The 14,327-nt window shown below is 43.5% G+C and overlaps 1 long non-coding RNA gene across 5 annotated transcripts; it reads left to right on the forward strand.

The window, feature by feature from the left end:
* Window positions 1–284: 284 nt before the first annotated feature.
* LOC107000014 (uncharacterized) lies at window positions 285–10,409 on the forward strand. 5 transcript variants are annotated; one of them, XR_013397894.1, is made up of 6 exons: window positions 295–1,197; window positions 1,454–2,163; window positions 2,656–2,743; window positions 5,544–7,881; window positions 9,943–10,007; window positions 10,206–10,409. It is a non-coding gene; the product is annotated as an uncharacterized LOC107000014 (long non-coding RNA). The 5 variants fall into 5 exon arrangements; XR_013397893.1 differs by having other exon boundaries at window positions 296–1,197; window positions 9,943–10,409; XR_001446953.3 differs by lacking the exons at window positions 9,943–10,007; window positions 10,206–10,409 and having other exon boundaries at window positions 285–1,197; window positions 5,544–8,421.
* Window positions 10,410–14,327: the final 3,918 nt, after the last annotated feature.

A 14,327-nucleotide genomic window follows, 5' to 3' on the forward strand; every position in this document is an offset into this window, starting at 1 on the left:
AAATCTGTCCTAAATAAGTCATTTCATCAGCTGGATTAGATACACTTTCTTCATCTTTGGCTGGGGCTTACCAAAATGAGTGATTCAACATCTTAGGAGAGATTGCAGCAAGGGTTACACCAACAGATAAATATGGGAATTTCTTTCACACTGGCTCGTTTCAGACCAATAGCAGAGCTAGGTAAACAGTGATCTCATCTTCAGTCACACAGTTTTGCTGACATTACAAAGAAAGGTGTCAACACAGATTTAAGGTGGCTGTCGACTTACTCTGTCCTTCATTTTGGCTTTTGAGTTTTTTACCATAGAGAGGTAACTCTGAGAAAAGCGAAAAAGTTTTTTTTTCCACTTTTTTTTTAAACTAGAAAAGCAATGCCTGCTCTTTAAATATACGTAAAAGAATAGAAGGAAGATAGAAACGTATCCCACCACCTATACAGAAACAGTGTTTATATTTCTCCTTGATTCTGAGACACATTTAGGATCTTTGCAGGGAACTTTTTGGTAAGTTTCAGGTAACTGTAGATGAGAGCTCTTTCTTTTCAATCGGTTCTGAGAACTTGATATTCTTAAATGGTTCTTTAAGCCCAAAATATTTCAGTTGAGTTAAGCTTTAACCAACCTAGGTGATTAGTGTATACGCTCTACAACCTTGCAGAACACTTTGTATCAACAAGTAACACAAACCCCGAATTCCTGGAGCATGTCTTGTGTTTGTATTCAAACATAACCCTGAAATGTGTTCTCACCCTCAGTATCTCACACACATTCTTCTTATTTGAAAGCTTCGTGTATTACTCAACAACCTCTAACATATCTCAGCGATGGTAAAGACACATAGAGAAGAAGTGACATCATGAAGCTGATTCTGTTCTTTTGGCTTTGTGTTTAGCTAATGCTGAACAGAGCGGTGAGTCATGCAGTCCTGTGACCAGCCAGGCGCTTTTCCAATCAGAGCCTGTTAAGATCTTTGACAACAGAACCTGTAGTTGTTTGAAGAGGAGGTTTCACTAGTGACCTGTACCCTTGGTAATAACAGGCTTTATAGTTAACAAAATGTGTTCTCTCCCTACTTAATAACAAAACACCAATCATGAGATAATGCTTAGCAAAGCTGACTCATTTCCTCCTTTACAGATGAAAGGAGTTGTCCAAGAAATGACAATCTCCCAGGGGAATTTTCCTTCAGGTCATTACGTGAGTCTCTTTAAAGCATGGTGGACTGTAACATTAGGTTGTCAGTTACTAGGTATATTAAAAAGTAAATTTTATTATGAAATAATATCATACATTTAAAGCCCGGTCCAATTTTCTCTTGAAATATGTGAGAATTGCTGATTTCAGATGCGATTCAGAAGAAATAGCTCGACTTGTATAATCAGGTGTCCAGAAGATTGAAATTTCTGTTTTATTAAAATGTGGACTTAACGTTTGCTTTCCTTTTTGTTTTCAGCCAAGCAAGGTTTGGAGATTCTGCAGCTGTCACCCCCAGCGTCTCTGTAGGATAGCCTCGTGCCCCTCTTCACCCAGGTCTGCAGGAGGGTGGCAGCGCGGCTTGAGAAGGCTGGGTGGCGGAGCTCGGAGGCATGCAGTGTTCCCACCACACTGCGGTGGCTCAACTGCCCGGGCTGTGGGGTTTCCAGCTGGGTCATGTTGACTTGAACCGACTCAGCAGGCGGTGACCTCCTGGAGCACCTGAAGCCTCCAGAGAAATATGATGGAAAACCAAGAGGCCTCCACCTCCCTGACTTGCTGCAACCTCCTGGGCTTTGCAGTCGGGCTGCTTTTGCAGATGCACTCCTCAAAGCTAGCTCGGCAGACATTTATTTTTAAATATACAGGAAGCCAAAGACGTTGAGAGAAAAGCCGCCTAATGCATTCCTCCGCTCATCTCCAAAGTCATCACTAGTTTTCTAGACGCGATTTTCATCGGTCTTTCCGAAGACAGAAAGAGCCTCCTCTACATAGGGCTTCCTTCTTTGCCTTCATCTGTAATGTGAGCCTTGCCCTAGGTTGCCTCTTTCTCTACTTGCTCTGTCTGCTTCACAGTTCTCCTGTCATTTCAGCAGTTGTACCATGCTTTTTGTTGTTAGGAAATCACAAATTGTGAAACACATTCAAGTGAGCACATTTAAAAATAACCTAGGCTTCTCTACTATTTAGGTAAGGCCACTTGCTTGTTTGGGGTTGCTAATGGGAATAAGAGGCTATGTGTGATTACCTCTAGAACCTGCTTGTTTGCTCTGAGGAAAGTTTTATTGAACAGCCACAGGCTGCGTTCCAGAACATTGGCCAAACACTTTGCAAATGTGTGCCGTTGGGTCCTAGCACCGTCCACTCCACTTCTGGGAAAGGAATATGCCCTGGGGACGGAGGTCTCTTTGCAGAATGCCAACGTGGGCTGCAAACTCATAAGGCTTTTAAGGAGTGGTTGTGGACCCCTGATAAAAGCCCGTTGTCATTTTTAGCTTCTGGAAATCCACAGGTCTCTAATTTTGTAAAAGGTGCTTTCCATGCTTGCGGTCTATTCTCCCAGGGAAATTTAGTCTGAATACTGTGTTGCAGGGTGGTGGTTGGAGGATAATTGCTGATACATTGTGGGCCCAGAATAGATTGGTCACGTTGTATTTCTCTCTTTTCACCCTAACAAATCAGAGACCAATGGTATTGTTCCGAATTTGGAGTCTGAGAGTCTCAACCTCGCCTTATCCTTCACCAGCCAGGACAGCAGCTAGGACTGAAGGTGCGTGTATCCGTGTTTTCCTCCCGGCCACCCTGTTCCCCGCTCTGTCCCTCACTGATCTGTGCATAAATTGGGCAGATCTACTTAAATCTGCTTTACACAGCAGGCTTTTATATAAGCGTTCATTTGAAAACTGAGAGATGTGTAAAGGCTTTTTAGCTTTGTTTTGAGATAGATAGGGTCTCACTCTGTCACCTAGGTTGGAGTGCAGTGGTGGAATCATGGCTCACTGCAGCATCGACCTCCCAGGCTCAAGTGAGTCTCTTGTCTCAGCCTCCTGAGTAGCTGGGACTAAAGGAGCACACCACCACTCCCAGCTAAATTTTTTTCATTTTTATTTTTAGTAGAGACAAGGTCTCACTATGTTGCCCAGGCTGGTCTCAGACTCCTAGCTCCAAGTGATCCTCCTGCCTCAGCCACCCAAAGCATCGGGATTTCAGATGCCTGGCGCATAAATGCCTATAGATGTTGAAAAGGGAAGGGAACGTGAAGGAAGTTCCTCACCTGGGCACTCAGAGGAGGTCTCTCAGGCAGGGAATGGACAAGGTATACGAGCCAGCTCACATCTGTGGTTCCTCCTTAGGCTCATGGAAGCTCGTCCATAAGGCATAGATTGGTTCATGATAGTGATCAGGAGAATTGTCTTGGTGTCAGGTACCTTGGTGCCTGGCTGCTGTTCTGTACCACGTGGCCTCCAAGGGTGGTTGGGCTCTAGGACTCAGGTGATCTGACTCCTAGATCATCTGAAAAAGAAAACGATGTTGAGGCTTCTTTTTCTACAGAGCCACCTAAATTTAAAGTCTGAGAGGCTGATAACTACGGCTGCCAATTATGACGTGCTGAGCAGTGTGCTACACAAGTTCCATCCTCTGCCTTGAGTTCTCGTAGCAACCTTCTGATACAGAGAGTCTATTCTTTAACAGAGGAGAAAAGAAATATGAGCTGGTGAACTAGGATGATTTGACCAGACTCACACAGCCGGAGACTATCAACTCAGAACCCAGTCTCCTGGGTCTTGATGTCTTAATCGGTTTGGGATCTTATAACAAAATACCTGAGGCAGGTGGCTTAAACAGCAGACTGTTATTCCTCCCACTTCTGGAACTGGAAATCTGAGAACAGGGTACCAGTGTGGTGGGTTTTGCGTGAGGATTCTGTTCCTGGCTTGGGGATGACTGCTTTCCCACTGTCTTCTCACGTGGCACAGAAAGAAGCAAGCCTCCTGTGGTTCCTTTAGAATCCCATCTCAAGGCCGTCATTCTCCTGACCTCATCTAAACCTTCCCCCTCCCAAAGGCGGAACCTCCTAATACATCACCTCAGGAGGTAGGGCTTCAGCATAGGCCTTTGGCCCAGGGGGGTTGGGGATAGACATTCAGTCCATAGCACTTGGGTTTGCAATCCATGCCTTAACCGTAGACCTTCACAGCCTTGCTCAGCATAGAAAAATCTCAGTGTGATCTGACAAACACCATCATGAGGCCAGCAGAGCTTCCCCATATGAGAGGATGGAGGTAGGCAGGTGAGCCGTAACTGCCCAAACAAGGCCTCACCCTTTGGTTAACGGGTTGATGGTATTCACTTTCCCTCGAGCCTCACACTTGAGGTTTAAGAGCTTGTTCCCAGCCTGGTGAGGTAGCTCATGCCTGTAATCCTAGCACTTGGGGAGGTCTAGGTGGGAGGATCACTTGAGGCCAGGAGTTTGCAACCAGCCTATGGGCCACATAACAAGACCCCATCTCCACAAAATTAAATTTTTTAAAAAGTTAGCTAGGTACGGTGGTGCTCACCTGTGGCCCCAGTTACCAGGGAGGTTGAGGTGGGAGGATCTCTTGCCCCCAGGAGGTCGAGGCTGCAGTGAGCTTTGATGGCACCACTGTACTCCAGCCTGGGCGACAGAGCGAGACCTCATCTAAAAAATAAAAGTTTGCTTTCTTCCTCTCGACCTAAATACTTTCTTCTTCTCAAAAACCAAGACGACTTTCCCCTTCGCCCTCTCAGTGATACCCCGATATGTCCCCTCTGTTGGGTGTTCCCAGGCGCTGCCCCGCTTCTGCCCTCCCTGCCTCAGGCAGGTCTGGGCTCTGCCTCCAACCTTTCCTCCCTCCAGTCATGCTCTCCCCTCTCCGTCTCTCAAGACTTCTGCACACAGTGACCCGGTCAGTCTTAAAATGCTGCTTCAAAAATGTCACTTAGTGAAAGTCTTCCCATTCATCTTAGTCTATTCCAATCTCATTGACTCTTTCACCCATCATTTTATTCAACAAATGTCTAAGAACACATTTAGGCACGGGTGTTTCACTGCCAAGCAACATGAACGTGCGTCTGCCTGAACACATCATTTTAATTAAACATGCAAAGTCATTTTCAATACAAGAGCAAAATACTATCTCCTTAAGAGACACAGAATCAGAAAGTACTTAGGCACGTGCACGTTTCTGCACTGCACTCATCCATTCTCCAGCCAAACAGCAGTTAGTGAGCGCCTACTGTGGCAGAGCAATATGTTCTCTGCACTGGGATTGCAACATGAGTAAACAAACAAAATCTCCGCTCTTGTGAGCTTGGATTTTAGTGCAGAGCTGAGGGGAAGAACCATGTCAGTTGAATGTATATGCGAGCTATGTAGGAGATCCCTGATGTATAGTAATTTTAAAATAAATAACAATAACAGAAAAGTCATTTCTAGTAGCTCTTGACTAACAAACAGCCTTTTGAAATTGTGTGTGTGTGAAGTTTTAAAGATTTTAGTCCCTATTTGTTGTGTGTTTTTTTGGTTTTTTTCCTTTTGCTGTTTTTAGTTGTTTGAATGCAAAACAAAGGCTTGGAGTGCATGGGAACACATTTTAGGGGTGCCGCAGCTGGAAGTCAGCCTCTGAGGGTCTCCCGCAAGACTCAGGCTTGGACGTGAGTAGTGGCCTCCAAGGGCCTGGACCTCACACAGCTCAAGTGATACCAGCCCAGCTCTTTGCCAAGCTTCCTCTAGACAATACGGCCTGTATTCCTCTAGACAATACATTCCTAGACAATACGGACTGAATCATGTCCCCTCAAATCCATATATTGAAGTCCTAACCCTAAATGTGACTGTATTTGGAGACAGGGCATTTAAGGAGGTCATTCAGGTTAAATGATGTCATAAGGTCGGGTCCCTAATCCAACAAGACTGGTGTCCTCACAAGAAGAGGAAGAAGCCCAGCGATCTCTTTCTCTCCCACGCACACAAAGGGAAGGCCATGTGAGGACACTGAGAAGGTGGCCCTTTGAATCCAAGGGGAGAGGCCTTGTCAGACATCAACACTGCTGGCACCTCAATCTTGGACTTTCCATCTCCAGAACTGAGAGGAAATGCATTTTTCTTTTGGTTGAAGCGCCCAGGCTGCGGTGTTCTGTTTCAGCAGCCTGAGCTGCCGAAGAAGGGGGGTTGTTTCAAGCACCTGATCCACCTGCCTTGGCCTCCCAAAGTGCTGAGGTTTCAGGGATGTGCCACCATGCCCCGCCTAATTTTTACTTTATCATAGAAACAGGGACTCACTATGTTGCCCCTGCTGGTCTTGAACTTCAGGGTTCAAGCAATCTTTCTACCTTGACCTCCCAGATTGCCAGGATTACAGATGTGAGCCACCGTGCCCAGCCAGGCAAGGTTCTTAATATCTATGAGCCACAGTTTCCTTATTTGTAAACTTAAGGTTGCCCTTTGTTAGATGACTGCGTGTTATGATCTGGAGGTATGTTTCTCTCCAAAATTCATATTTTGATAGCTAACTCCCATGAAGATTAAGAGTGGGATTTTTGGGAAGTGATGAAGTCATGAAGGTGAGGTACCCATGAATGGGGTTAGTACCCTGATAAAAGGGCTTGAGGGAGGGTGTTTGCCTCTCCCACCATGAGAAGATGCAGAGAAGGTACCATCTATGAGAAACAGGCCCTGACCTGCTCGAAAATCTGCTGCCTCTTTGATCTGTCCAGCCTCCAGGATTGTGAGCAATGCATTTCTGTGGTTCATAAATTGCCTAATAGTCTGAAGTATTTTGTTATAGAAGCCCCAGTAGATGAAGACACTCCAGGAATAGCCCTGCTCAGCTCTCATTTGCTGTGTGTTTCTCGTCCACATTGAATCTGGGCTTGGCCAGCGGGACTTCGGAACACATGATGCAAACACGGCTCAGCCAGCAGGATGCAAACATTGTTCAAGGGAGGGAGCACAAGACCCCAGAGCTTGGCTGCTTGGGACACAGTTGTGAGCCTCCATTCTGTAAAGAATCTTGGAGAGAAAGACCTTGCAAAGAAAGAGGAACAGCATCCGCTATGCCCGATGCACTCAGCATGCAGGTGAGCCCTTCGTCCCTGCCAGCCAGCACACTGACTGCAGCTGCAGTGTGAGCTCAGGCTTCACACACAGGTCTAAGCAGAAAATTCACAGGTGTGTGGAAAATACCCAGGTATTATTGGCTTAAGCTACTAACGTTGGGGCAGCGGGAGAAAACGGAAACACACATCCACTTTTCCATATTGCTACTAGGAGGAACTGCAAGACTGTGAGATCCCTGGGACAGAGCAAGTGCTCAAAAAGACTATAGTTGTCATTGCTATTTTCCATTGTACGAGATAGACGCAGGAAAAGGGCTTGTCAATTAGAGAAAAAGTCAGCACTTACCTTCTTAGCACCTACAATCTGTTTAGAGCCATGTGCTCTGGGGTTTTCCTTTAAGAAAATTACATTCTCGTCCAGGCACAAGGGCTCACACCTAGAATCCCAGCACTTTGGGAGGCCAAGGCAGGAGCATCTCTTGAGGCCAGGAGTTGGAGATCAGCCTGGCCAACACGGCAAAACCCCATCTCTCTCTACTAAATATACAAAAATTAGCCGGGTGTGGTGGCATGTCGGTAATCCCAGCTACTAGGGAGGCTGAGGCAGGGGAATTGCCTGAACTCGGGAGGTGGAGGTTGTAGTATGTCGAGATCATGCCACTGCACTCCAGCCTGGGCAACAGAGTGAGACTTGGTCTCAAGAAAGAAAAAAAAGAAAAAGAACAAGAAAAATATTGCATTCTACAATGGAGTATCATTCAGCCACAAAATAGAACAACATCCTGCCATTTGCAGTCGTACGGATGGGACTGGAGGTCATGATGTTAGGTGAGTTAAGCCAAACACGGAAGATAGATATTGCATATTCTCACTCGTCTGTGGGAGCTCGGAAAGCGGACCTCGTGGAGGCAGAGGGTAGAATGGTGGTTAGCAGAGGCTGGGAAGGGAAGCAGGGAAAGGAGGATGGAGAGATGTTGGTTAATGGACACCAAAGTACAGGGAAATAGAAGAAATAGGTTCCAGTATTTGATAGTATGGCAGGGAAATTATATTAGGCTGGTGCCATTAAAAGTGACACTGAACAGATTAAAAGTAACATTAAAAGTAATGGCAAAAACAGCAATTACTTTTGCACCAACCTCATCATTAAGAATTATTTGTTGTGTATTTCAAAATAACTATTTTGAATATTTTGAATATTTTGAACTATTTTGAATAATGTGAAAAAAGATAAATGTTTGAGCTGATGGATATCCTAGTTATCCTGATTTGATTATTACACATGGTATACATGTATCAAAATATATGCACCTCATAAATATGTACAACAATAATATATCAATAAATATTTTTTTAAAATGTTAAAAAGAGTAAGTGATTAAAAATTACATTCTGGTTAACATACTTAAGATGATCAATGCATTTATTGCCCTGGGCTATCAACAAATGATCAGGGACCCCTCTCTATGAAACATATCAAATAAGTGCACATTTTGAAAATCGGAAATCAGTAACAGTATCAATTTTCTGGAAAAACTTTAGAGAAAATGTATCCCTTGATCAAGGTCCTGAATGGCAGGAAATATTTCAATAATGCTAATGCTAATGATACTATTAACATTTGACATTTATCGATAATGTATCATGTGCTGGGAATGAAAAGAAGCACTTTACATGCAATGTCAGATGTAATCCTTTCCTCAGCCTGATGAGGCCGACTTTATTTTATGTGCATTGTGCAAACGCGGACACAGAATGACAGGGAAGTTAAGAAGCTCTGCGATTTGTTCAGTGTTACTCCGCTGGCCAGTGGTAGAGCTGGGCTTTGGCCCCGGGCTGCCTAATTCCGATACAGGCATTCTTCTTTTGGACAGAGAGGCTGGTAGATAAATTAAATGCATGTATACTCTAAGAAAAATCATTCTAAAGTTGAAGGGAGAGTTAATTGGTACCACTGTTATGAGTCTAACTGGACCTGTATTCTAAAATATTTTTATATATGTATAATATACATAAAAAGATACATAAATCAGTATATTTATATATATAAAATGATGGATTATATATAAAATTATATATATTACTATATATGTAATGATGGATTAATATATCTATTTTGAGATGGAGTTTTGCTCTTGTTGCCCGACCTGGTCAATATATTAACAGAAAGTTCTTTTAATAATTAAAGACATGGTGGCAGGGCACGGTGACTCATGCCCATAATTGCAGCACTTTGGGAGGCCAAGGTTGGTGGATCCCTTGAGGTCAAGAGTTTAAGACCAGTCTGGCCAACATGGTGAAACCCCATCTCTACTAAAAGTATAAAAAATTAGCCTGGCATGGTGGTGGGCCCCTGTAATCCCAGCTACTTGGGAGGCTGAGGCACAAGAATTGCTTGAACCTGCGAGGCAGAGGTGCGAGAACCAAGATTGCACCACTACACTTCAGCCTGGGTGATAGAGCGAGACCCTGTCTCTGTTAATAATAATAATAGACATATACCCTACAGTTCTAAAGCAAAATAATAGAAACAATGGCAGGCCGGGTGCTGTGGCTCATGCCTGTGAGCTGGGCATGGTGGCGGGCGCCTGTAATCCCAGCTACTTGGGAGGCTGAGGCAGGAGAATCGCTTGAACCTGGGAGGCAGAGGTTGCAGTGAGCTGAGATTGCACCACTGCACTCCAGCCTGGGTGAAAGAGCAAGACTCCATCTCAAAAATAAAATAAATAAAATAAAATAAAATAAAATAAAATAGAAATAAAAATGATGGCACATATGTAATTGTGTACTGCATGGCAGGCTCTGATCGTAGAGTGCTACACAGTATGTACTTTTTTTTCTTCCCAGCGGCCCTATGCTATAGCTTCCATTATTTTCTCCACTTCACAGATAATTTAACCTGCTACAGAGAAGTTACGCCAATGTCCAAGGTTACAGGCCCGAAGAAATCATGGGTCAGTATTCAAAGCCAGGTGGCCACCTCCCACCGGGCGTCCTTACCGGAGAGCTCGATAGTTCCGCGAGCTGTTTCAAAATAGGAATTCAAATATCGGCAGAAGCAGGAGACGGAAAAGCATGCTCGGATTGCTAGATGACCTCTCATGTATGCTATGTCTCGTGCTGAGCAATGTTTTCTCCCTAAACCCTTACAGCAATTCCATGAAGCAGGCGCTGCTGTGATCCCTTCAAAGATAAGGATATTGAAGTTCAGAGAATTAGTGATCCCGGATCTAGTTAAGAAAATGGGATTTGAAGCAAGACATTCTAACACAATGTAGACTCACTCGATTTTCTTTGGTCTTTTAAAAATTAATTGTATTAATAAAAGTCCTACATGCATGTAGTATGAAAGAAAACAGTTGTTTTACGTGGTCTATTATGAAAAAAGACTCGCTTCTAGCCTTGCTCTAATAGTTCCTCCTTCTAGGGGTAACTATTTTCAAATCTCTTAACAGGCTCTCTTGGTCTCTCTCTTTCTCTCTCTCTCTCTCTCTCTCTCTCTGTCTGTCTGTCTGTCTGTCTCAACAGAGTCTTGCTGTGTCATCCAGGCTGGAATGCAGTGGCATGATCTCAGCTCACAGCAACTTCCGCCTCCCAGGTCCAAACAATTCTCCAACCTTAGCCTCCTGAGTAGCTGGGATTGCAGGCACGCACCACCATGCTTGGCGAATTTTTGTATTTTATTTTATTTTTTTTAGTAGAGATGAGGTTTCACCATGTTGGCCAGGCTGGTCTTGAACTTCTGGCCTCAGGTGATCCGCCCGCCTCAGCCTCCCAAAGTGTTGGGATTACAGGCGTGAGCCACGTGCCCGGCCATTCTCTTGGTATTTCTAACACAGCTCGAAAAGCCATCCTGGCATTACTATCTTTTGAGTTTCCAGTTCTAGGCATCATCTATTGAAGTCCCACATTGGGAGAGGAGGAATTGTTCCCGTCTGTAATGACGCCTTCGGTGGGATCTTACTGTTCTGCTCACCCTTTTCTCTGCAGTTAATAATTACATGTCTGCTTCTACTTTGCTTAGTTTTTTTAAGTATTTAACCCAATTCCTCCCTAACTCTCCTCTGGTTGATGAGTCTCCTCCCAAAATGTTCACACTTGTTAAAGACCCTTGCCTCACCCTCTTCCCGGGGACGGGGACGCTGTCCCAGCAGACCCCCTCCTCGGCTGGCACCATTCTGCATGGGTTACTTTCCAGGCTTCCTGAAGAACTTCTTTCTGGAATTTTACTTTACCATCATCATGAAGTGACCCTTTTCTCACTTTTGTGTTTTGCCTCTATTTTCTGGATTCTGGCTGTCCTTTTTCTCGGTTAACTCCCTCAGTTTGGTGGAGCATATCTGTGTTAGCCTGTGTTCCCAACAAAGCTGACTCCCGGATGTGGATTCAGGGGAAACACCCGAGAAGGACATAGGGAGGGAGTCTGAGAGGCTGGGCAGGGGAAGGTGGCAAGACAGGTGTAACTCAGAGTGAAGGAGAGAGGAAACGGGGGAAGGAGAACAAGGAAGGAAAACAAGAGGGGAGAGAGGGAGGCAGAAATCATCTGAGACTTCAGTGTGGTCCTCAGGAACATTTGATAAGGCGGTGGGATGTGTGTGAGCTGAAGCCATCCTTCAGCCATGTCACAGGTGTCCCAGGAGCAGGCCTGCCTTAGCGCCCCTGCACCCCCCGACTCAGCCATGGGTTGGGAGCAGTCCTGGGAGGAGTGGTCTCAGACAAACTTGGCCATGAGCTCCCGGTGCAGACAGGGGCTGCTCCTTAAGCGGCCCTCCATACCTCCACTTGCCTCCTGAGAAAGGGTGCAGGAGAAGTAGACAGATTTAGGGGCTGAGGTCGTGAATCTGTCCCCACACCACAGTGACGACGTGGCTGGGTGTAGAATGTTAGGGTTTTGACAGCATTGCTTCATTGTTTTCCACATCCTGGTGTTAGCAAGTCTGAAGTCACGCTGGTTTCAATTTTGCCTAGAAAATCTGTTTTATCTCCTTGGAGACTTTAGGACATTCTCTTTGCCTATGCTGTCCTCAGAGGTCACGCTGAGGAGTTGTTACTGCAGCCTGCTCGGGGCCATCCTAACTAGGCTGGCCAAAGAAGCCCAGCCCCAGCTGCATCGCTGCCATTCAGCGAGAATCCCCTTCAGTCGCTGCCATTCGGCGAAAGTCCCCTTCAGTGCCACCGGGTCATGTGTCTCTTTTCCAGCGACTACGACAGCCAGGCAGGGAGCTGAGCACTTCACGGACATTATCTAATTTTATTTTCTTTAAAAAAAAAAAAATCAGATAATGTCTATGAAGGATCTCACGCTGTCACCCAGGCTAGAGTGCAGTGGTGTGATTCCAGCTCACTGCAGCCTCGACTTTCCTGGCTCAGGGGATTCCCCCACCTCAGCCTCCCCAGTAGCTGAGACTACAAGCACTCTCCACCACCCTCAGCTAATTTATTATTATTATTATTAGTAGTAGTAGTAGTAGAGATGGAGTCTTGCTATGTTGCTCAGACTGGTCTCAAACTCCTGGACTCAAGAGATCCACCCACCTTGGCTTCCCAAAGTGCTAGGATTACAGATGCGAGCCGCCACCGCACCTGGTCTGACATTATCTAATTTAATCCTTCCACTAGAGTAAGAGTTATCCTCATTTTCACTCAATCCCACTATCCCATTTAATTGTTTTTCCTAATTTAACCTAATTTTCACAGTAAGGTCAGTATTATTGCTCTCATTTGACTGAAGCTCCGAGAGGCTTAGAGGCCCATTTAGTGTTCTATTAAGCATAGCAGAGCCTGGATTTGAACTAAGTTTTTTCTAATGCCAAAAGTTTCTGGGCCGTAAAGTTGCAGAGATGAAGACAGCCTTTAAAGCAACTCCTAGTCTTATTCCTCCTGTTCTTTAAGACGTTTCAGAACATCACAGAGTTCGGAGAGCAAGAACAAAATCTCCTCCACAAAATCCTCACCAATTGTGCCAAGAATTTATAGTAGAAATAATACTGAATTCATTAAAAATAATTGTATTTAAATGCATGTATTGGAATGTTTGTAAGGCACTAAAATGCATACATTTGTATTTGGCCTTTCCAGAAGACACTTAAGATAAATACCTGCTTTTATGTTTTTCAAAAGTTCATATATATACATTTATACAAATGTATATATTTATACATATATAATGTATATAACTTAAACATTATAATAAATATATGTAAGTATATTTATTATAATATAAATATATATAATTATATAAATATTAAATAAACATATTTTATGTTATATAATTATATATATAATTATATATATTTTATATTAAACAATTATAAAAATATTATATAATTTATATATTTTATATAATTTATAAATATATAAATATATAAAATTTATATATTTATATATAATTATATTTAAATATAATTATATATTTATATAATATATAATATATTATATATAAATACCTATATATTTATATTATAAATATATATTTATATTGTATAACTATATAGTATATATAAATATATAAAATATATAAAAATATTTACTTTTATATGTATTTATTATATATGATTTTTATATCTGTACAAATACATGTAAATGTATGTACATGTATGTATTTCTGGCTCTCTTGCTCTTAGGTTAAGAAGCATTTCCAAATGATCCGTAGAAATGATTGCTTTCCTGTGTTGAGGTTTCAGTGAGTGCAGAGAAGAGGAAAGACCCACTAAGCCGGTAACACATCACTATGTTTGTCACATTACACACAGATAAGAGCAAAGTTTCATACATTAATTCAACTGGCTATTTGTCACAATTTTCCACTGCTGTATGCCACCGTGAAACAAACCATTGAGGTTACAGTCTTGTTTTGATCCTAGCTGTCTGAACTCTGTCCTACCTCTTCATTTCCACGGGCGAGTAAGAACCACACAGTATTTTCTGCTTTCGTTGGAGGACTCAAAACTGTCATCGAGAAAATTAGTAATGCAGTAAATAATACAATACCAGTTACAATGGATTGAAGTCATTGCATGGTTCGTTCTGCCAAAGGCTACATTTATATTATAGGCCGCATGATAACTTTTGCCTAAATCTTCAAACACCTTGAGAAGATTCCAGAATATTTGACTCCTAGGTCAAGGGTGGGTCCCTTGCTCAAAACAGTCTGGAGACTCCTTTTGGGTGCCCCTCAGAGTCCTCGCAGCCTCTGGGTCTGTGGTATGCTCACCTCCGTCTGAGGCACTGTCTTTGGCTCATTCGTACTGAGAGCTGGTGATTAATCTGGGGAA

Source organism: Macaca mulatta, chromosome 9, assembly GCF_049350105.2.
Source record: "Macaca mulatta isolate MMU2019108-1 chromosome 9, T2T-MMU8v2.0, whole genome shotgun sequence".
NCBI lineage: Eukaryota > Metazoa > Chordata > Mammalia > Primates > Cercopithecidae > Macaca > Macaca mulatta.